The 21,053-nt window shown below is 39.5% G+C and overlaps 1 protein-coding gene across 20 annotated transcripts in view; it reads left to right on the top strand.

Annotated features, from left to right (window-relative positions):
- The window catches only part of NAALADL2 (N-acetylated alpha-linked acidic dipeptidase like 2), a 412,826-nt gene that overhangs the window by 149,052 nt on the left and 242,721 nt on the right, over positions 1 to 21,053 (top strand). The window contains exon 1 of one of the 20 annotated variants that reach the window (XM_085587338.1): positions 34 to 16,512. The exons of the other annotated variants lie outside the window; for them this stretch is intronic. The gene's annotated coding sequence lies outside the window, so the exon portion shown is untranslated. Of the gene's footprint in view, positions 1 to 33; positions 16,513 to 21,053 lie in introns of those variants that run through there. 20 annotated transcript variants of the gene reach the window in all.

Here is a 21,053-nt window from a genome sequence, read left to right as displayed (position 1 = left end):
CCATATATGTAAGTTAATAATTAAATAATTCTCTAAAATGTTTATGTTCCTATTCCGTGTTGAAGTATTTTAGTAGTGGCTGGTGTTTAATGTTGTTCTTTAGATGAACTTAGTATATGATTGTGTCAAGTTACTTGTTGAAAGTCTTATTGATTTCCTTAGAGTTTCTGCCAGTTTTTAAATGTTAGTGTTGATCTTTTTGATAGTAGGAACTCCTTGCTCTGCATCTCCCTAGACTTTTGTTCAGGTAAGAGTAAGATAAATTCCTCAAGTAATAAGATGGATTAATGAGTTATTGTGTAAGTAATGGATTAGTTACTCTGAAAATTAATTATGTATTTCTCCTACTATGCATAGTTTCAACAGAAAATATTAGAACTGGACTAAACTATAAGCCACTGCTGTTAGATATTTCTCTGGAGATAATGCAGGTTCTTGACTTGCTGGTTGATTTGACAGGGAATCTGGACCCATTCCTGAGTTTGCCCTGAAGTTTCCTGTGAGCAAATAATCTCTCTTAATTTGCCTTTTCTAGAGAAAATGAAAAATAATAATTTTCTCCTGGATAGAACCTGATATTTAGCAATATTTTCAGATCTTGAGAAGAAAAAATAGATTTTTGTTGTCTGCTGCATACACTTTTAAATTACTGTGGGGTTGCTACAGTAAATTACTGCCCTATAAAATGCTGCTTCTCTGTGGCTCAGGAAGGTTTTTTTAGTGTATGTGCCACACTTAAAAGATGTACAAATCAAATATATTTGAAAGGTATTATTAGGTTTTGTGTACTCTGCACTGAATAGTAGAGTATCCCTAGCAATGATTATTCATAAATCCCACAATTATGAAAGAATAGCTGCAGAATTAGAGCAGCATTGGCTGTGTTATCCTGTGTTACTACAGCAGTATGGAAGCATTTTAATAATAACAAGGGATTTAATTGGTGTAAAGACTTATTTGTGGAATGCTAAACACTTTGGTAGGCAAGGCATTTGAATTGTGCATTACAGGCACCCGGAGTATTATCAGCTAATTAGGAACTGAAAGGGCATATGTAGTGTTAGCAAAGGCTGCTCAACTTCTGCACAGTTTTTTTTCAGTATTAAAATGGCTGTAACAATGATTATAAGTTTTATGTGACTTCAAGTATGGTTTATTACCTTTTGTGAACAGTTTCTAAAACATACTTTTAAGTAGTTTTCAGGGAACAGTGCACAATTAAATTTTGCAGTGAAGGTACCGATCTACAGCTAGAAAGTATTGTTAAAGAGTTTGCATTGTAATAGAATGGCATGAATGTTAGATTTGTTTCTAGGAAAAGCTGTTTGTTTATCAACAGCTGTATTTTGTCAGATGGTGGGAAACTGAATTTAGGTTGAGTGGTCCAGATAGAGGAGGAGAAGCATTAATAGGAGTTGGGTACCGTGGGGAGCTCTTCATTATTAACCTGCCAGTTTTAAATTCCATCTGTAACATACTAATCAAATGCTTTTGACAATTTAAGCTTTATTGTCACCTTTAAACCTCCACAGAAGGAGGATTTCCTCTGAAATCTGGCTGTTTCTTGCCTAGCTGTTAATTATGCCTAGTGACATATCCTGCTAGTTTCCCCTTCCTTTCAGGCCACTGTTTGTCTGCAGACTTCTTTTGCTTCCAGGCTATGGTTTTATTCTCTCCCTTTGCTGTTCCTCACTTTTCATTGAAATTCTTGGCAGAAGTGGTGGCCCACACAAGTATTTTATCTTTTGTTCAAACCTTTGGTTGTTTATGAGCAGTCAGCTGTCAAAACCCCGTGTCTGCTGGTGAGGTACAAAGTTATCCTTGCTGGAAGCTGAGTTTATTTTTCTAAGGAATTAAATGTGTTATCATATAGGTGTGGTGTTGTTGAAAGTAGCTACAATTATGTTATTAATGCTTCACAGAGGAGGAGGATTGTTGGTAAGCAAGCCAGGGTGGATTGTAATTTTGTGAATAAATACCTTTTTCTTTGCAGGTGTTTGTGTGAGGCTCAGAGGTGGCTGTCTGTGGGAACTCAAAATGTCCCTCAAACATTTTTAGAAGTTCCAAGTCAAAAGCATTTAAGACCCTAGCAAGCAGCTGAAAACAGCTGTAATTTTAGATTTGAGCCGTAGAATGATCTACCAACCTTACAAGAAAAACAAGAAGTCACAAAAGTTTAGATATTATAGTAAAAGTAGTTACAAAGTAAAGAGAAAAAATTTTTAGTACTGTACAGGGGGTTTTAACAACTCTACAGGGGGTTTTCTATTTTATACATAAAAGTCAAAGGTTTTAAGATAGAAAGATCTAAGCCTATCCTGTCATCCCTCTTTCTTCTTCCTTACCTCCATATTTTTAGTGATGTTAGCACTCACAGATTAAAGTAAAAAAGCACCATTTAATATAAGTAATAAATATTAGAAAAAAAACTGTAAACATATAACACGTAATATACCATATAAAAAATAACACCAACCCTGGGTGGGAAGAAAGAAAAAAAAAAAAAAAAAAAACAAAAACCTAGAGACAGAAAAGATGTCAAGGTGTGGCAAGCTGTTGAACAAACCACAGCAGCCCAAAAAGAGAATCTTTTAACTTACAATAAACAACCATAAAACCAAACAACAAAAAAAACCACAAAGCCTTTCTTTAAAAGCACAAGTTAGAGGGAAAGCTTTTCCACCACACGAAGCCACCCCACAGCCTAGGGTTGGCTTCCACAGCTGTCCTCAGCCAGGGTGGCACAGGGTGACACAGAGCCTTTGTCCTTGTCCTTCCAGCAGGGCACAAGAGACAATTGTGAACCAGCTGGCTGGAGAGATGTGCTCCACTCTCCTTCCCACTCAGAACTTGGCTTGCTGGAGCCTAAAATCAGCTCCAGCTGTGCCCAAGGGGTGACTGGTAAGGAGGCAGAGGGGAGAGCACACCCCTTCTCCCTGCTTCCCAAACAGATGTGGCTTTTTGGGACCCAGCATCTCTGAGGGTCTGAAAAGCTGTGGCATTGCACTAGACTGACAGCTGGGGTTGAAATCCTGTACTGTTTTATTTTTTGGTTTTTGTTTTTTTTTTCCAAAAAAAGCTTTTTCCACCACAGCATGGACACTACTAGTGCCTCACTACCTGTTGTGGTGCTTGAGCCTCACATGAAAATGTATATTTAGCCTACATTCAGTAGATATTAATGTAACAGACTGATTTTGTCCTCCAGTACGTTTATTATACCTTTAAATCAGAACAACTCCAAATGGCCTATTCCCTCTTGCTGTGCTGCTGGCAGGTTATTTACTGGTTTGTCTGAGAGCACTGAACTCCCCTTGCCTCACCCAAAAAACTCCTTCACCTATTAGCATGAGTTGGAATGCATAAGGTGCTTGTGGGGGGAAATATTTCACAAGTACAGCTGAAGGTGAAGGCCTGGCAGTGGCATCTTGTGAAATCATGCTGCTGGCAGACCTGGCAGGGAAAGGATCTCACCCATTTAAATTTTTTTCTTTGTATTTTCTTTCTTTTTTTTCTTTGGTTCTTCCAGCTGTTGGAACACCAGCCATCCAGGGCATTAGGATACAATTTGCTTATCTAATATCTGTAATTAATGCATGAGTGCAGTAGCCTTGTAAAGATGGAAAATTATGAACAGCAATAAGGCATTTCTTTTCTGTTATATATTGTACTCTCCAGGCAGATTATTGTTAACCTCAGATGTTTTATGACTTTTTGATAATAGCACAGGGTGTTTTATTCTGGTTATTAATTGGAGTTACATTTTCTAATGTAGAAGTTCATTCTGTCCTTCATTAAATAAGCTAAAATTGCACTATTTGTCAGTTTATGGTTCTAACAGCTCTTTATTTTTTATAAAGAGTTGTGTAGGAGGGAAATTATTGTCCTGTATGCTGCTAGTCTGGGACAGGCAGAATTAGAAAGGAGAAACATCACAATCTCACAGCTCAGCATAAAGCTAGAAAATAACTCCAATACCAGTGACTTTTTTCCTGTTTTGGTTGAAGAATCTATTAAATGGAAGTACATGAGAGAGTTTTAAAAGAAATTGATTTCCTTACTAACAATGTTTTCTTGCCTGAATAAGGGTTTAATCATATTGGTGGGAAACAAAATTGATGAACCTTTAACATCAGATGGTATAGAAATAGTGATTAGAAACCATTTGCCTACAGCTTAGAAGACAAAAATTTAGATTAAGCACAACTGAAACATTAATTTAATGTAATTCTGTTGAAGTCGTGGGGAAAAATCTGCTGCTGTAAAAATTAATCTTACTCCTCATTTCCAGTTATGAAAAGAGTAAAATAATGTCAGTATAATTCTAGTTTAAAAGTCATCTCTGTACCTGATGCAAGCATACCTCTCAATTAGGAAATGTCCTCTTCTTGCTGTCATGTTGTTTGCTTTCTGCCATTCCTTACCAACAAAACTGTCTAGATTTAGCTCCCCAAAGCCACGAAAGTGAGAGCCCAGCAGTCACAAGCTTGCTTAGAAGAGAAGTTGACAAAAGACAAAAAAAGTATCTCAGCTGCTTAACCAGGCCTGAAAGAAATGCAAAAAAAACCCCAAAAAAACAAAAAAAACACCAGAAAAAAACACAAACAACCTAAATTTGTGCAGAGTTATTTTGCTTTCCAGACAAGATTCTGGTCTGGGCATACAAATAGTTTGGATTTGAACTCGGGTTGCCTTTTCCCCTTGTCCCTTTCCCAGATCTCCATAAATCATGGCTGGGGACGATGTCTCCCGTGCTGGTGCTTCTGTGTGTTGTACAACTCCACTATTCACTGTTCTGGTGAAAGAAATGCTTTGGGGTTTTGATGGGGGGTTTGTTTTGAGACACTCTTGTCCATTGAATCAAAACCTTTCTAGATAAGGAAGGGCACTTTCATTTAACACATAATTAATTTCTGATTCTGTTCCTGGCTTCCAAAAATAACAACAAATTAATTAGCTCCGTCTCCGAACTCAAACTCCCTGCAACACCAAAATGGGAACTGCTGGCTCACAGATTCCACTGTGGTCCTTCCCAAACTGTTTAGAGGCACCCTAAGAGAGTTTGCCACTAATTCGTGACCTTTCCTAGGACAAGTCCAAGGAGACATGTGGTGTCTGATAAAGCCCATTTGTATTTCTGCTACTAGAAAGACCAAATATTAAAGTTAAATCCTTGTACTTCAGTCAGCACCAGGGAAGGCTGGTTGGTTGATCCCTCTTCCCAACTTGTGAGCAACAAACTACTTCCATTTAGGCCAGATTGACTGAGGTAGGCAAGTTTTTCTCTTCTGTTTCAACTCCCCACTGCTAGTCCCAGTTCAGCAGCTCCTGGTGTGCATCTGGGCTGAGCCTCCTGTGCTCCTTACCAGCATTGCTGATTTGCTGAGAAAAGCATCATCTGCTGGGGTTTTACAAACTCCATCATTTAACTGTGTCATCCTTCTAACACCTAATTTGTATTCATTTAGGAGCTTGTTCTGGGGTGTTTTGGGTAAGCTGAAGGATTGCCATGGAGCCTTCATCAGTTCAGTTTATGATAGCTTTGTGGCGAGCGCTGGAGCGTCACCTTAAGTTAGACAGAAGGCAAAAAAGCCTTGGTGTAGCCTCTCAAAGGGCTGTGCATGGGCTGTGGAGGACAGTTCTGGTGCTGTAGGTGCTGTGTGACTCAGCCCTTACTTGTTTTAGGGTGTGGAGCCATCCCCGAGCTGGGGGCAGCGAGTGCTGGTTGCACACACGGGCAGCGCTCGAGGCTTTGCAGGACACGGGAGCCGCCCGTGCCTGCACAAACCAGAAGTTCTTTCACTTGGCTGAAGTGGGACAGGGCTTTGCTGACACCCCTGCCTTGGCTCCAGGAGCTCAGATTAGGTGGTTGGGGAGTTCCTGTGGGTGACACGTGGATCTGTGACAGGATCTGTGGCAGCTCTGTCACCACCACGGCCATGGCAGCGCTGGCTCGGTGTCTCCAGCAGTGTTTGCAGGGCGTGCTTGCAGGCTCTTATTTGGAGCTCAAAATGTCCCTCAGACATTTTTGGAGGTTCCAGGCCCTGGTCAGAAGCATTTGAGACCCTGGCAGGCAGCTGCAAACAGCTGTGATTTTGGATTTGAGCTATGGAATGATTTACCAACTTTGCAGGTAGAACAAAGAGTCACAAAAGTTTAGATATTATAGTAGAAGTAGTTACAAAGTAGAGGGAAGAATTTTTTAGTATTGTACAGGGGAGATTTTAGCACCTGTACAGGGGGATTTTTACTTTGTGCATGGGGGTCAGAAGTTTTAAGATGGAGGAATGTAGGCCGGTCCTGTTCCTCCTTTTTCTTCTTCCTTACCTCCATGTTCTTGGTGATGTTGGCACTTATGGATTGGTTTGGAGTAGAAAAGCTCCATTTAATATAGGTAATAGGCATTGGGAAAAACTGTAGCCATGTAACACGTAATGTACCATATAACAGACAGCAGCAGCCCTGGGCAGGAGAGAAGAAGCAGTCGGGGTCAGAGAGGATGTCAGGGTGTGTGTGTGCCTCTGCCTGAGCTGTGAGCAAACCACAGCAGCCCAAGGAGAAAATCTTTTAGATAACTTGCAATAAACAACCATGAGACCGAACAACAAGAGGCTGCTGAGTTTTTTTGGAAGCTCAGGTTGGAGGAGAGACTTTTCCACCACACGGAACCCCTGATCCAGGCCGGGGTTCCGACAATGTGGGATTTCTGCAGGTCAGGCTTGGGGAAGGTTTTTGTGCCCTACGTTCACAGGTGCTCTTACAAGTGAAAGCCAAGCAGCACCAGCAGTTTTAGCAGCACTGGCTTTTTACAGACCCTTTTTGTTTTGCTGTTGTGTTTGTGTGGAAGTTGCATGACAGCAGCAGTGGTGCACAGGCAGTAATGCAGGTCTGAGGTGTCCTGTAGCTCACTAATTCCAAGGCTTTCTGTTGGTGACATCAGTCATTAAACAGGAGACCTTTATTGTGTATCTGCTTTGGTGATTTAAATCCATGGAGGATTTGCTGGCTGAAAAAGCTGTGTCACATTATTCTGTCAGGTAACTTTACCCAAATTGATGCTTTTATTTTTTTTTAAGACACATTTTTAAACATAAAACAAATATATCACTAAATAGAGCAGTGCAGTTATTCATTGGATTGCATATATTACATAATTCCTTTAAAGGGAAACCAATTATTTGATTGTTCTCGCCTACCAAAAAATATCAATTAGCATGCCAGACTAATTAATCTTCTGTAAAAGGTAACAATCAAATACAGCACATTTCATCCCTTAGGAAGACACTACTTGTAAAGGTCACCATTTAGCTGTGCACCTCCTTTTATTGCACTTTCTCAAAAAAAGAGGGGAGGGAAGGAGGGGTTGAATGATGAGAACTCAGTTCTCTCTAATGCTTAATAAACTTAACCTTTATCATGGTATTGAACTTGATGATCCTGCATGAAAGAGGAGTGCGTGCTCCTTTAGAGGCATTTGTGCTGACTGTTAGTTAATCATTTTTATTTGCTTTATGGATACGACATGGAATATTTATTAAAATTCTTCAGAGCATAGTAAATATGAAGAGAAGCTAAAGCAGCAGAGGAAGAAGGATGGTTCCTCTGAGAAGAGGGGGTGTGTGGGTACAAGTGACTGCAGGGGGATGCATGTTAACTACAAAAAATCTCCTCCTGAGCAGTCATCCTGCTATCTGATTCTGGACATAACTTCTTGAGGTTCAGATAGTGCAAAATATGTGATTTATACTAGTTGGGTTTTTTTGGTTTTTTTTTTTTGCCTAGGTTTTTCCACTGGAATAAATGGTTAAAAAAATTTTTCATGATTGAAAAGAAGTATTGAATATTTTCTGCCTGCATGGTCATATTAGAAAGTGTGTGAGAAAACAATCATTTTGAAAAGAAAAAAAAATAAAAATATAAATTGCAAAGGTGTATTCTCAAAGCCCATCAAATTCAAAGCTTTCAAATTTCATCCCTGATCAGGCATCATTTATTGCTGCATTGTAAGGAGTTAAGTATCTTTCCTCAAGCAGCCTATAATTCTTCATCATACATGGTATGCTAAGTTGCTTTAGGAGATAACTAGAGAATGAATTTCTTTTATTGCTGTTCCCAAAGTAGTGCCCAGGAATTCATAGGTTCCATAAGCATTTCTAAAGATCCATTAAAATCATCCTAACTATGATGGATGGCAGGATGCTCTGGTTTACGTCATGCTCCTCATCTGTACTAAAATTAAGCTCTTGTTTCCTTAACTGAATATTAAATTTATTTTATTCCTCGGCAGACTAGACTTTCAGAAAGTATAAATCTCACTTTTATTTGCAACAGGTGCTAACCTCACTCAAAATACACACCCATACTGTTACTCTTTTCCCAAGAGATTTAAGCACCTTTGCCACACGGTGCTGATTGTGCCATAAATGGGATCTCTGTGGATTGAACTGAAAATGTGGAAACCTGAGTTCCTGCTGGCAGGTTGGCTGTCTGTGCAATATTAGGGATGAGGATTCTGCAGACAGTTCCTCAGGGCTGGACTGTCACTTGGAACTGAGAAGAATATAAAAAGTATGAAATAACTTTTTTCTCACCTCTTGCTTGCGTGTTTTTCTCAGAGAAGGCAAAGCCAAATGGTGCTCAGAAAGCAGAGAAAAGGCACTGGAGGTGACAAGTGTGTTTACCAGCCAGGGATGGAAATAGGACATGACAAAGATAATAAATCCCCTACAATTTTGTGCTTTTTCTGTTCTGCCTCTGGTTTCAGATCAATTTTTTCTCTTTTTCCCAACTTGCTTTTCTTTCCTGCGATGTGTAGCAATCAACATCCTAGATCCAAATGTGTGCTCAGTACCTCGGGGGTCCATGCCAGCACCACTGTTTTTGGCCCCTTTGGGCTGGGAAGTGAGGGCAGGGCTGGTGGCAGCAGTGCAGAGGAGCCCTTTGTCCCCTCAGCTGTGCAGCAAAGCCAGTGGCTGCTCCAAGAGCTCAAGCAGCTCTCTGAAGATGCCCCACCTCTGAGCTTGTTTTGGGGATGTCAGTCATTTGTAATATTTGGCTTGTCAGTCAGTGCCAGCCTTCCCAGATAATGTGAAGTGGGGCTGGCAAGGCTCCTTCACGTTGAAGCCTCTTTAGTCACTGACAGTTTTGGTACAGAAAGCATCCATCAGCATCACTGGTGGGAGGGAGCTGTGCTGTTCTGTCAAATTCCAGTGCTCCTGATTAGTGAGTTTGGTTGTTGTTGTTGTGTTCATATTCTCCTCCAGGAAACCCACAGGATCACTTGTGTGACACTGTGTTGGCTTTAAGGGGCATAATGTGTAGCTTATTCCCAAAGCTGTGAAGCCTGATGCTTGCTCTCCAGGAGCAACAAGTGTCTTCAGAAGTCAGAAAGCTGCTTTTGGGTTGAGTTTATTTGTCTGAGAAATACACGTACAAAACTTCTTGCTTCCTTGTGTGCACCTTTATAGATGAAGTAAAATGTGCTGGCAATTGCTGCTTTAATTTTTGTGTGGGCAGCTGTTACATTTATATAAGTATCACTCCTTTTGAGGAATTGCTAGGAGATGTAAAAGTTTAAATTCTCTGCTGGAACGTAATTCTGGCTTCTGTAAAAGCCTTGCATCTCCCATCCTGTCAGTGTGCTTTGCCTGCCACATGCTTGAGCTTGTCTTGCTGCTCCTCTTACAAATCCAACTCTCCTGCAGCCACCAGCTGACAGCAAGGAGTCAATTTCTAACAGAATAAATGTAAAATAAAACAAAAGTAAAATGCAAAGCTTCCATCAGTTGAGTTTTTTTCATAGAAACCAGGGAGGATAAATGGTAATGACTGTCTTCAGTGAGGTCATCTGTCAAACAACCCATTAAACAAACTTATTTCTGGCCAGAGGGATAAAAGAAAAGATGGAAATGTCTCCGTTTGGGATATTTGAATGTGAGCAAGACTGCCAGCCCTGAGGAGCATCCTGTGGCAATGAGAGACTGCCTGAGGTAGCCACTAACACTCCTGCTCTGCAGAAAACTCCTTTTCTTGTAGTTTGGGGCCTGTTTGATGGGTTATAATTGCTCTGTGGACTCTGTCCAGGTGCTGGCAAAGGGCTTCTCCAGTAGCTCAGGGCTGGGCTGGAGTCCCCACAGGGAGATCTGCTGGGACCCTCTCCCTATGCCTCATTCTGCCACTCCCTGCTCTGGGCAGCAAATCCCCCTTCTTAAACTCAAATAAACTAAAAATAAATAATCCTCCTCACCAAAAAACCCATGAAACCAAACACTAATAATAATAATAATAATAATAATAATAATAATAATAATAATAATAATAATAATTTAAAAACCAAAACACAGCTAAATTAAACTAAAGCAGCTCCAATGCAGCATTTCTGACGCCATGGGAGACCCTTTCAGAATCCCATTTCCTCATATGCTGAAGAGATATTTTTTGAGGACATAGTAGCCTTTTCTCCCTGCACAGCACTCCTATAGCACTTCCCAGCTTCCTTGGATGTTTTGGGCAATTTCCAGACAATTTCCAGAAATGGTGGGGGACCTTCTCACTCTGTAGAAGTGCCTGAAAGGAAGTTGTGTGGCCAGGTGGGGCTCGGTCTCTTCTCAAGGGAACAAGTGACAGAACCAGAGGAAATGGCCTCAGGTTGCACCAGGGGATGCTCAGGTTGGATGCTAGGAAAACTTTATTCACTAAAGAGGTTGTCAGGCAGTGGAACAGGTTATCCAGGGAAGTGACCATCCCTGGAAGTGTTTAAAAGTGTTGTGGATGGGAACCTGGGGATGTTTTAGTGCTGGTTTAATTGCTGGACTTGGTGGAGTTCTTTTCCAACCTCAATGATTGTATGAATTTATTAAGAGTTAATGTAAATAAACCCATCTGGGCCTGATCCAGCTATATAAATGATACAAATTTTATCTATAAATTTATTTTATTATATAAATTTTTATCTGCTACACAAGATTTATGGAAACTGTGTTTTTGCTGTGGTGGCTAAAGCAACTTTGTCAAACTTTATGGAATGATGAAAGCATGTGACTTCTGGGTATGTTAAAAGGAGGTCTAGAAGTTTAGTGTTGAGGTTGCCTCCATTAACTACTAAGGCAATTTTATTGAACATGTGAAAGAGTTAAAATGTTAATTTTGCTGCTTGAAAAGTTGGGTTTTGCCTACTAGATATTTGGATATTCAGTTAAGTGGCTGTATAGTAAATATTAAAGGTATGTTAGTATACTTGGTGTAACTCACCATGTCCAGGTTTTCTATAAAAGGGCTCATGTTTTTTTTTACTAGAAAAGGAATATATTTGTCAGAGGGAAAACTCTTTAAAATATGAAGAATTTCTTTGTGACTTTGTAATAAGGAGAGGTAAAGCTGTTTGTATGCAGGATGTCGTTCCTCATCTGCTACAAGTATTTTATACACCTCTGTCTGTAGTATCAACAATACCTTTCCATGGCTTGCTACTTCTGTGAATGTTCAGGGAACAGTCTCTTTTGCAGTGCATTTGATTTGAAAAGATTTGGTACTGGAATGATATTACAGCTTGCAAATATTTCAGTCAGCTTTAATATAATTTTTTATACTATGCTAGAATGAAGCTGCAGTCTGAAATAATTTTACATCATGAGCAGTTCTAAGTGAAAGTACTTGCAGATTATTTCCATCACATAAGTGCAAGAAAGAATCTTGTTTCTGCCTAAATAATATTTAAGTCCATTACCTTAGAAGAAAACAGTCATTTCAAGCTTTAGCACTGGAGTGGTGCTGAACTTCAGTGATGATGATTTTTGGTTATCAAAGTGCTGCCTTCTCAGGAGAAACCTTACTCCAAACAAAGCTTGGGAGCCTCGCTAACAGGTCCTGGATGGGCACAGTCCAACACACTGAAGGCTGGTGGTGCAGCAGCTTGGCTTGCCAAATTTTTGGAAGTGGATATAAATTTGTTTAAATACGATTTTGTATCTATGTATGTGCACACACATTTCTGATACATATATATATATATTTATAAATTTAATAATGTGCAATATCCTTTCTTGCAAAGGTGGCCATAGTGTTTTTGTGCTCTTGAAATCACAACCCAAATTCCTGCCTTTGGGGGATTCAGAGGTCTGGGACCTTCCCTTCTCCACTGCTGCTCCTGCAGTGCAAAACAGCCCAGTTGGGAGCAGCTTTCCTGTGTGTTGCCTTGCAGATCTGATGTGGTTTGTTTTTATAGGTCAGACAATTTTTGAGTGAAAGATGTGCTGGGCAAATACCAATCCTTTAAATAGCTTGGGATTGATGCTGCCATTGTTCAGAGGGAGTTGGCTGAATCGTGATTATAGTCATTAGAAAAATGAGCAAACAGTGCAGCCCCCAGTTATAAAATTACCTGGATTCATTTGAACATGTCTGAGTTGAGAAAATATACTTGTGTGTGTGTTTAAGTCTTCATTGCTGTGGAATTAAATAAGGTTATTGGCCTCAGGATCTTTGGCTGACATTGAATAGCTGAATTTTGAGACTGGGGTTTTTGCCTGAGTAGGTCAAGGAAAATAAATGTCTATTTACATTCACAAATTTTTAAATGTCATTTGATTTATGTAATATTCACTAGGAGAAAAACAATACTTTTTTCTTAGTGTTATTTTTTTTTTTTTCTGTGAAAACTGAATCCTTAGAAAAAATTCAACATACAGCATTAGGAATATCCTGGTTTCCAGGCTTATTCTTTTAACATTTACTGTTAGCTTCTGCAGAAATATTTCATGCATGTTCTAGAAAGTTGCCTTTAAACTTGGTGAAATGATAGCCTTGAAAGGATTTAGTGTAGTGCAAGGCTGCCAGATAACTTGGGCTGCCACTGCAGCAATAGCAAATTTCATCTCTCCAAGGCTTCTGTTCCATGGGGCTGTTACTGGAACAAGAACTGAACAAATATAAAGTCATCTCACATGTGGAGAACTTTATTTGGCAATGCAGTTTTGATTTTACAGTTGGCTCTGGAAATGTGGCATTTTTAAATCGCTGCTGTATTAAATCTTTGGGCCAGGTCTTCAGATGTTAATTTTGATTTTGTTTCTGCCCTATTATTTTGAAGCGTTAAGTCACCTTTGTGGGGAACGCCAAGGTCTGCTGAGTAAGCAATGGCAGATTTGGCATATTTGGGGTGGTTGGGATGGCAGATTTGGCATATTTGGGGTGGCTGGGATGGCAGATTTGGCATTTTTTGGGTGGTTGGGTTGTGTGAGCAGTGTGCCAGCCCCTCTCTCTGTATCCAGCCCTCTCTTCACACCAGACCTGGGTACTGCTCTGGGGGTGCCTGCAGGTGAGAGGCTGCAGCATCCTGTGCCCAGGTGCTCTGGGCTGGCTCTGGCAGCCCAGTCCATGGCCCTGTAAATCTGATTTAGCACCTGAGCGAGGGGCTGGGAGCTGTAACCTTGGTGCTCTGCTCCCCAGGGACACAGGGACTGTTCTTAGCAGAAAACACTCGACTGCTGTTCACGTTTTGCTGTAAGATCAGGGCTTTTATGTCACCAAAGCCGTTGTAGCTCTGAAGTACTTGCATTTTAAAAATCAAAGATAAAGATGTACCTACAGCACTTCTGTTGTTAAATTTCTTTATGGCACCTAAACCGAGCTGTGTTTTCAGTACTTCAGTGGAATCAGAGAAACACTGATTTTTCTTTATGTATTCTAGACCTCTGGCTGCCTGCAATTCAGTCCATGAAGTCTAATTTTCTTTCAGAATAGAGATCAGTAAAATAGTATGATTAACAGGATCCAAATCAGATATTTTAGTGTACTGAAACCTATGTTTGTACATGAAATATGCCAAGAAACTTGTGGGTTTTAGGATTTTTAACTTTTTGTCCTTCTCTACAGATGGATATGCAGTAGTTTCATGTTTGTAATATATAATTTTATATATATATAGGGTAATAACAGAAGCATGAACGTTCTGTGAGGATCAACAATGTATTTTTAAAAAATATGATACTTTTGTTCTCCATTAAAGTTTATGGGAATTCCTAGACGTCTGTTAATGATCCCAGTATTTTGCAGTGCTTGAAAATTAGATTTTAAGCCAGAAAAGGGGCTTATTTCAATTCCCTAAACCAGAATAACTTTTACATTTTTGAAACTCTTTAGAGTGGTATTAGCTACTCAGCTTCCATAGTAAAAAAAACCCCAAAAACTCAAGAGAAACAAACCCCCCAGAAAAGCTGCTACTGGCTTGAACATGCTCTGAGTTATTCAAAGTTTAAAGATTGAAAGAAAATTTTTTTTTTTCATGTTTATTTTACAGCATAGGTATCTTTTTAAGATAAGATGTGAACAACTCTGTAATACTACAGAGGAGTATGAGGAGGTGTCTTCTCAGTTCATGCCAGATCAATACAAGGTTCTTACTTTAATAACAAAATGGCAGATATTTTTTTTTCCTTTTCTGTTTTGTCTAAACTCATTTTTGTGAGTTACTTGGACCATTTTTCATCAGAACCAAGGCTGGGAGGAAATGATGTGTTGGTATATTAAGGTCTAACGCATGTTTATACATTTTGACTCTAGAAGTCCATGTTGTTCACAGAAAATGTAGGGAATTTTTATATTCAGAATAAAAGTGCTGACAAAGGGTTGAGTAGTCAGACATTAAGTAATCTCAGACCTCTCAGGAGTCTGTGTGAATACTGAATGTTATTAGTTTGGGCATGTGGAAATCTCAGACCTGCAAATTTCTTCTTGGACTAGTGACACTTGGGGGAGAGGTTGGTTTGGTTTTGTTTGTACAAGAGCACAGTGCTTTATGAAATCCATCTGCTGGCTCAGCACAAATTTCAAGCTCTGAATCTGTAGACATATTGCCAAAAAGCAACCTGTGTTGCTGAGATATTCCCTTTCATGCAAGTGAGTATGGGTTTATTACTCCAGCAGCTCTTTTGAAGAGGATCAGCCAGATCAATTGAAAAATGTCTGTATAAAGTTAGAAAGGCACATGCAGGCATATAAATCTCATTTTTTGGTGGGTTTTCCTTAACCCTTTCACTCCTAATTAATAAAGGACTAATGAGATATTTTGTGATTTTAGTACCTTTGCACGTTTTGGTTGTTGGTTCATTGTTAACATGGGCAACTCAGGAATTGTTATGAAGGAATTCTTGGATATGAGATGCAGGAATGTCTCAGATTTCCTCCCAGGGCTTTGCAGGACTTCCTGTATGGACATGAGGCATTAAAAGTTCATAGTGTAGCCACAGTCCTGTTTGCATCAGTCACAAATGGGGGTGCTGCTGCTCCTACTTGGCTATTAAAAAACCAAACAAATTTGCCTGTTTTTCTACAGTGTGACAAGGGAAATTAGAGAACATCTAATACTGTTCTAGTCTGAATATTTGACCAAGTAACTGCTAAAATGTCAAATGCTATTCGGGCATGTTCTGCAGGAATATGGCATTTTTGGATGTTTGTGTTAGTTCATTGTAAATGTTAACAAAAATAATCATGATGAGTCATTGAAATTTCTTGTACACGAGTGAAGCCAGAATAATGCAAGCAACTATAAAACTTTGAAAGAATTTTAAATGTTATTTTTAATATTAGCAGGGCCTTAAAACAAATGTTTCAAAGAAGTGTCTCTTTGCACTGCAATGTGTCCCTTTAAATTCTGAGCCTCTCTGCTGGGCTACTGCTGCTTCTCCTTCTAAACATGGTGCTGCCTTCATCGTGCTTCATCTCACTGTGCCACCTCTGACCATTAATGCAAATTGGAGGCCAGATAAGAGTTGCTCTGGATTTAAATTGGTGCAAATCACAGCAGAATCTGTCTCCAGTTCATATTAATGACTGCAAGTGGGAGAAGCTGCCTGAACAGAGAGGAGGCTCTAATGAGACCATGTTCCTTCACCCGTAGCCATATCTCTGCCACCTAATCTCTTTTCTAGACTGTGGAATCAAGTTCATTTAATTGTATTTTCAGTTAAAATCTGCAAAGTGCAAATATGGGAATAAACAAGGAATCACGTTTGCATGTTCAAGTGTCTTTCTCTTTAAATTCAGTGCTTACATTTTTCTTGGTAATTGCACTGGAATTGTTCTGTGCACGCATGGCTGCTCCGGGGGCAGGGGAAGGAATTTTAGTCCTGCTTCTTGGAGCACCTGGGGCATTGCAAGAGCCCACAGTCACTCAGGCCTTGTCCTCTAGAGGAAGTTCAAATAGAAACCAAGAGAATATTTGTTTGTCCGTGCTGCTGTTAATAGCAGAGTGAGATTTCTGTGCTAAGGCACCGTCTGTCAGCAAAGCAAACACAGCATGTTGTGATGTTTGTGTGCCTGACTAAGGGCAGTATTTATTTCATCCTTGGAGAGCTTGCATGGAGGACAGAATTCCCACTGTGTCAGAAAGGATCTGCAGCAGATACCCTAGACTCCCTTCTTTGATAAAGTACCTTTTGTCAGCAAGTGTGGATGTTGAAAATTAGCAGTTCCTTCAGCACAAAAACCTTGACATTGAATATAATTGAGGAGGTTAGTGTCGGCGTGTTCGTAAGTATTACCTGTCATTTGAAATATGACAGTGCTGTAACTGCAGGACCTTGGGGACTTCACTGCTCTGGCACTGCCATCTGACTGCCTTGGAGTCTGTGAGACAGCTTCCGAGCACTTCGACCCTGAGATAATTAACATGGCCCTGGAGGTTTCTGCCTTTTGCTTTTCTGCACTTGTTGTTTAATAAGATGTTTGTTGCTCTGCTTGTCTTTGATGCACTGGTGTGCCATTAGGGACACGAGGTCCTTCACATGCTGTCACAGCTAGTGGGCTTAGGTAATGCTGTCCGTGCAGCCCTTCCTTTAAATTCCAGCAAATTAAAATATTATCATCAATTAACCAGCTCTGCTCGGTGGCTCGCTCTGTTTCTGAGGGGATGCACGTATTTGTGGTGTGTGAAAGCAAGGTGAGAGGGAGGGAGAATATTATACAACTCAATTGCCAGGGAAGAAGTCAGGTTTCAAGCAATGTCAAATGCTAAAATGATATCATAGGATGCAGAGATGAAAGGCAGCTCTTCGGGGCAGGGAGGGGTTGTTGCTGTCTGGGAGGTGCAGCCTTAGGGTGGAAGGTTATCAGCTGTCCGTGCTCAGAGACAGTTGTTTTAATCACTTGCATTAATCAAGATCATGGTGGTTTAGTCCATAAAGTGTTTTTGGTGTTTTACTGAAAGCAAAATGTGTTTTTAAGGAGAAAGGAGAGAAACCAAAAACCCGAAAAGTTTGGAGCATCTTTGTGTAGACAAACTGAGCACAACTGGTTTTACTTTTCCGCTCTGTGAAACAGTGTTTTAAACGGTTGTGAAAAATTCAGCTTTGTTGCTCCAGAGAGATTCATGCTAATACTTGACAGCTCCCATGGCTGAGCTGCTTTTTGAATACTGTAAGAACTCAAAGCAACATTAAATCTAAATAATAAACTCCAGAGGATGGCATGGTAGAGCCAGGATGCTTCCCACAAAAGGGCATTTTTAGCCACAACAAAAGCTTTACAAAGTCATCTTGTTTCTAGAGAATTGTCTGTTTGAAGCAAAAAAAAACCCAAAACCTTAAGATAGTCTCCTTCAGGGTGTTTTTATTTTTTTTAAACAGTTGTCCTCTTTTGTGCGTGTTTATTTCTGAAGGAACCAACAAATGAGCATAGCCTGGAATTTGTAACATCAGAGAGCCATGGTTATCGCATTTAGCTTTTAATTTCATCATGTAAGAACAAATGGAACTGGAAAGGTATCTCATTACACCCATTTAGTTTGAAATACTCCTAATCTGTCTTGCTTGTGGAGAGCATAATTTAGAATTAGAACTGTGAAACAATGCCAAATAGTATTGAAAAGTGAGTTTGGCTGGTTTAGAGGAATGTTTTGAGTGGAGAAGTTTGGAAAATGCCATCAAATAAAGTTGCAGATATTGAAAAAGATTAATTTATACACCACAATCCACCCATAAGGACTACAGTGCAATAACGTCTTTCTAGTTCCTGAGTGTATTATTTCCACTGTCATGCTAATACAGAATGAAAAAGGGAAATACAGCAGTTTTCTTCTAATAATCCAGCATTAGTTTGGGAGTTAAAGCCAAGATGACTGAAAGCTGCACTATTCTAAAGACTCATTCTCCAGTTCCTTTACATTATGAATATAAATATCTTCTCAGTTATAGACATTAGGCTTTCATTGTATAGCTCACCATTAGGCATAAAACATATGAGAAAGCTGCCTGCATTAAGCTATTGAAAGAGCACTGATTTACAGCTCTTCTGTAACCTTACTTTGCAAATATTAAGGGAATAGTAAAGGAAAAAGGTATTGAGAATTCTACATAAATATATTCATCTTTGACTTTCATGTAGGAGTTCAGCTGATGTGGACTTTTTTTTTTTTTTTTTTTTTTTTTCCCTCTAAACAACAAGTCCAGCATTTGTTGTTGTGTCCTAGCCTGACAGATCACAGGAGTATTTTGACAATTCCTAGTTGATCCTTTTCTCCCTTAGAAAACCCCATTGTTGGAGGGGAAGAATTATTTTCTCAGTAATAATGATGAAGTGCAGGATGTTGATCAACTATGGCTTATATTGTACTAATTTTTGCTCAGATTTCAGTCAGCAGTGATAGGAGACTTGAGAAGGAGATGTGATCCAAAACCTCACTGGGGTGGGTGGGGCTGTTCCTTGGGTCACAGCCACAGGGCCTCTCGAGTCAGGATTTTTTATGGGAATTGTGGAGAGAATACTGGAGGATGTCAGAAGGCTTCCAGTGGTGGTAAGAAGCATACTGTACACATAAATATCCTTTTTCACAAAGCCATTTAACTTTTATTTATCAGAAGCCTATGAAGTTCTGTCAATTTTCCTAGTGAATGGTAGAAAATAGATAGAATTAAGTGAGTAAAATTAACAGTAATAAAGTTAGGGAAGCATGAAATTAAAAAAGTGATTGCAGTAACAAGGTATAAAAGTTTTTCAGGAAAAATGATACCCTTTTGACTTGGTGAAAAACAGTATTAGTACTACTTATTAAAGAAATATATTCAGATGAACAGTATCACATCAATGAAGTCTTCATACTTTTTGGTTTTAGCTACTCTATTCTATTTGATTATCTCAAATTAATGTACTTTACAACTGCTAATCAATTTGTTCTTCTCATTTTAATGATAGGTAAGTATTGCCAGCTTGCTTTTGAAAAAGAAAAAAAAGATAGAAACAGAGGCTTATGAGATAAGTAGAAAGAATCCATTAAAAAGGCCTTTAGTTTCAGGTTCTTGAGGGTGTGTAGCTCAAAAAAAAATGGTGTAGAGCTCAGTATTTGCTGATACCTTCAAGTAGCATTCAGGTTCTTCAGTTTATACAGTGGCAACTCAAAATATGTATGCATCCCCTGAAACATCTGCTCATTGCTCCAAGGGAGAGCATGTTACCAAGAATGAAAGAAATAATTATTTCTGCATTTTTTCCTTTTGCCCCACAAATTTTCATGTGCTCTTCACAAATTTCTCTAACAAGGGAATGGAAGAGGAGCGAGTGTGAAGGAATAGGAGTCAGGAGGAGCACTCAGGTTACACATTGCAATATCATCATTATTCTAAGAGATGGATTTGGGTTTGAATTGTCTTGGGAATGGAGGCTCTGTTAAATTGCTGAGATAGTGGACTTGTGTTTAGGTCAAGAGAGAGTTGGACAGACTGAGGGAGATCTTCTCCACACTGGCATAGCTCAGTTTTCTTTTTACAAGGTCTTGCATGTGAATCCCGCATTGACAGATTTGTCCATATCCTCCCCCTCCACAAATTTTCATAGTTTACAAGTTCAAGGATCAGTAAAGCCCAGTAAAACCTTGGTGTAAGACTGAACAGCAAGAACATAATGGTTTGTGCTACACAAACACAATGTTATGACAGTGTTAACTTTTTGTACAGGGATGTGATAAGTACCATTTCACCAAAATAATAAATTTGAATAACTGCTGATTCTTTCTCCCAAAGATTATTGTTAAGACACAGATCCTCAAAAATTTAGAGAAAAGATATATTCAAAGGAGTGTCATTTTAATACAGTTTTCACAGCAATAATATTTCCTGGCAAATTGGTAATCGAGTTCTTGTGAGATGCTTTGCTTTCACACTTCTCCAGTGGCTTGGTTCTTTAGGTGTTAAACAGCTCTAACAGGCCTGGATAAGCTGAAAAGCTTGATAAGGTCAGAATGGTGAATGACTGCTGGAGACATCTCTTATTCACAAAGCATTCATTTAGTTCTCCAAGTTCTTTTCTATTCATCTTTTCATCTCTGTTTTAGTTTCACATCCTATATAGAAATGTCAGCGCATTATTACATTTTTTTTATTATTATTATTACTGAGCTTTGCAGAGACGATCTTTGTCATTTTCTTGATTCTTGCCCTTTTAATAACCTTTAAATACAGGTCCACTCCTTACTGGCAGACCAGCTACTTTGCCGTGAGGGCTTGAGAAGGGACTCTTGTAGAAAGAAGAGCGTGTGCTGGGAAGCGTTAAATTTCCCTGCGTGTTATTATCTGAGTCACATCAGCTCAGTGGCACATTAAGTAATGGGCTGTCATGGTCTGTTGTTATGGAACAGTTCCCATGAACAGCATTGGCTGTATCTTATGTAACAAGCCTATCTTTAGGCTGATGTACAGCATTTCACATTCAGCGCCGGGCAGGGATGGAGCTGATGTTTTGTTTCTGCCCCTGTCTGTATTTTTTAATGCACACAAGTAGCACGTGGAAAGTGGGGGCTGTTGCCTTTTCTGCCTGCTGAAAGGAGATAATGTTTCTTCAAATAGTTGTGTTCTGGAAAGGAGAAAAGGTTCTGGATCTGTGATTTATATGTTATAGCCTGCTGCTGTGCAAGAGAGACAGAATTTGTCCTGTGGCACAGAAAAGTGCATCTGGGGAGAGTTGTTCCAGTTTTGGTGACATTTTTAAGACTCGCTTCAGGGCCCGGATCAGATGTTTCTTAGATACCTATTGGCAAATGCCTCATTTTTGATAGAATTGTTTAG

This window comes from Lonchura striata, chromosome 9, assembly GCF_050655825.1.
Source record: "Lonchura striata isolate lonStrDom1 chromosome 9, ASM5065582v1, whole genome shotgun sequence".
In the NCBI taxonomy this organism is placed as follows: domain Eukaryota; kingdom Metazoa; phylum Chordata; class Aves; order Passeriformes; family Estrildidae; genus Lonchura; species Lonchura striata.
This window is presented reverse-complemented; position numbering and strand designations above follow the sequence as displayed.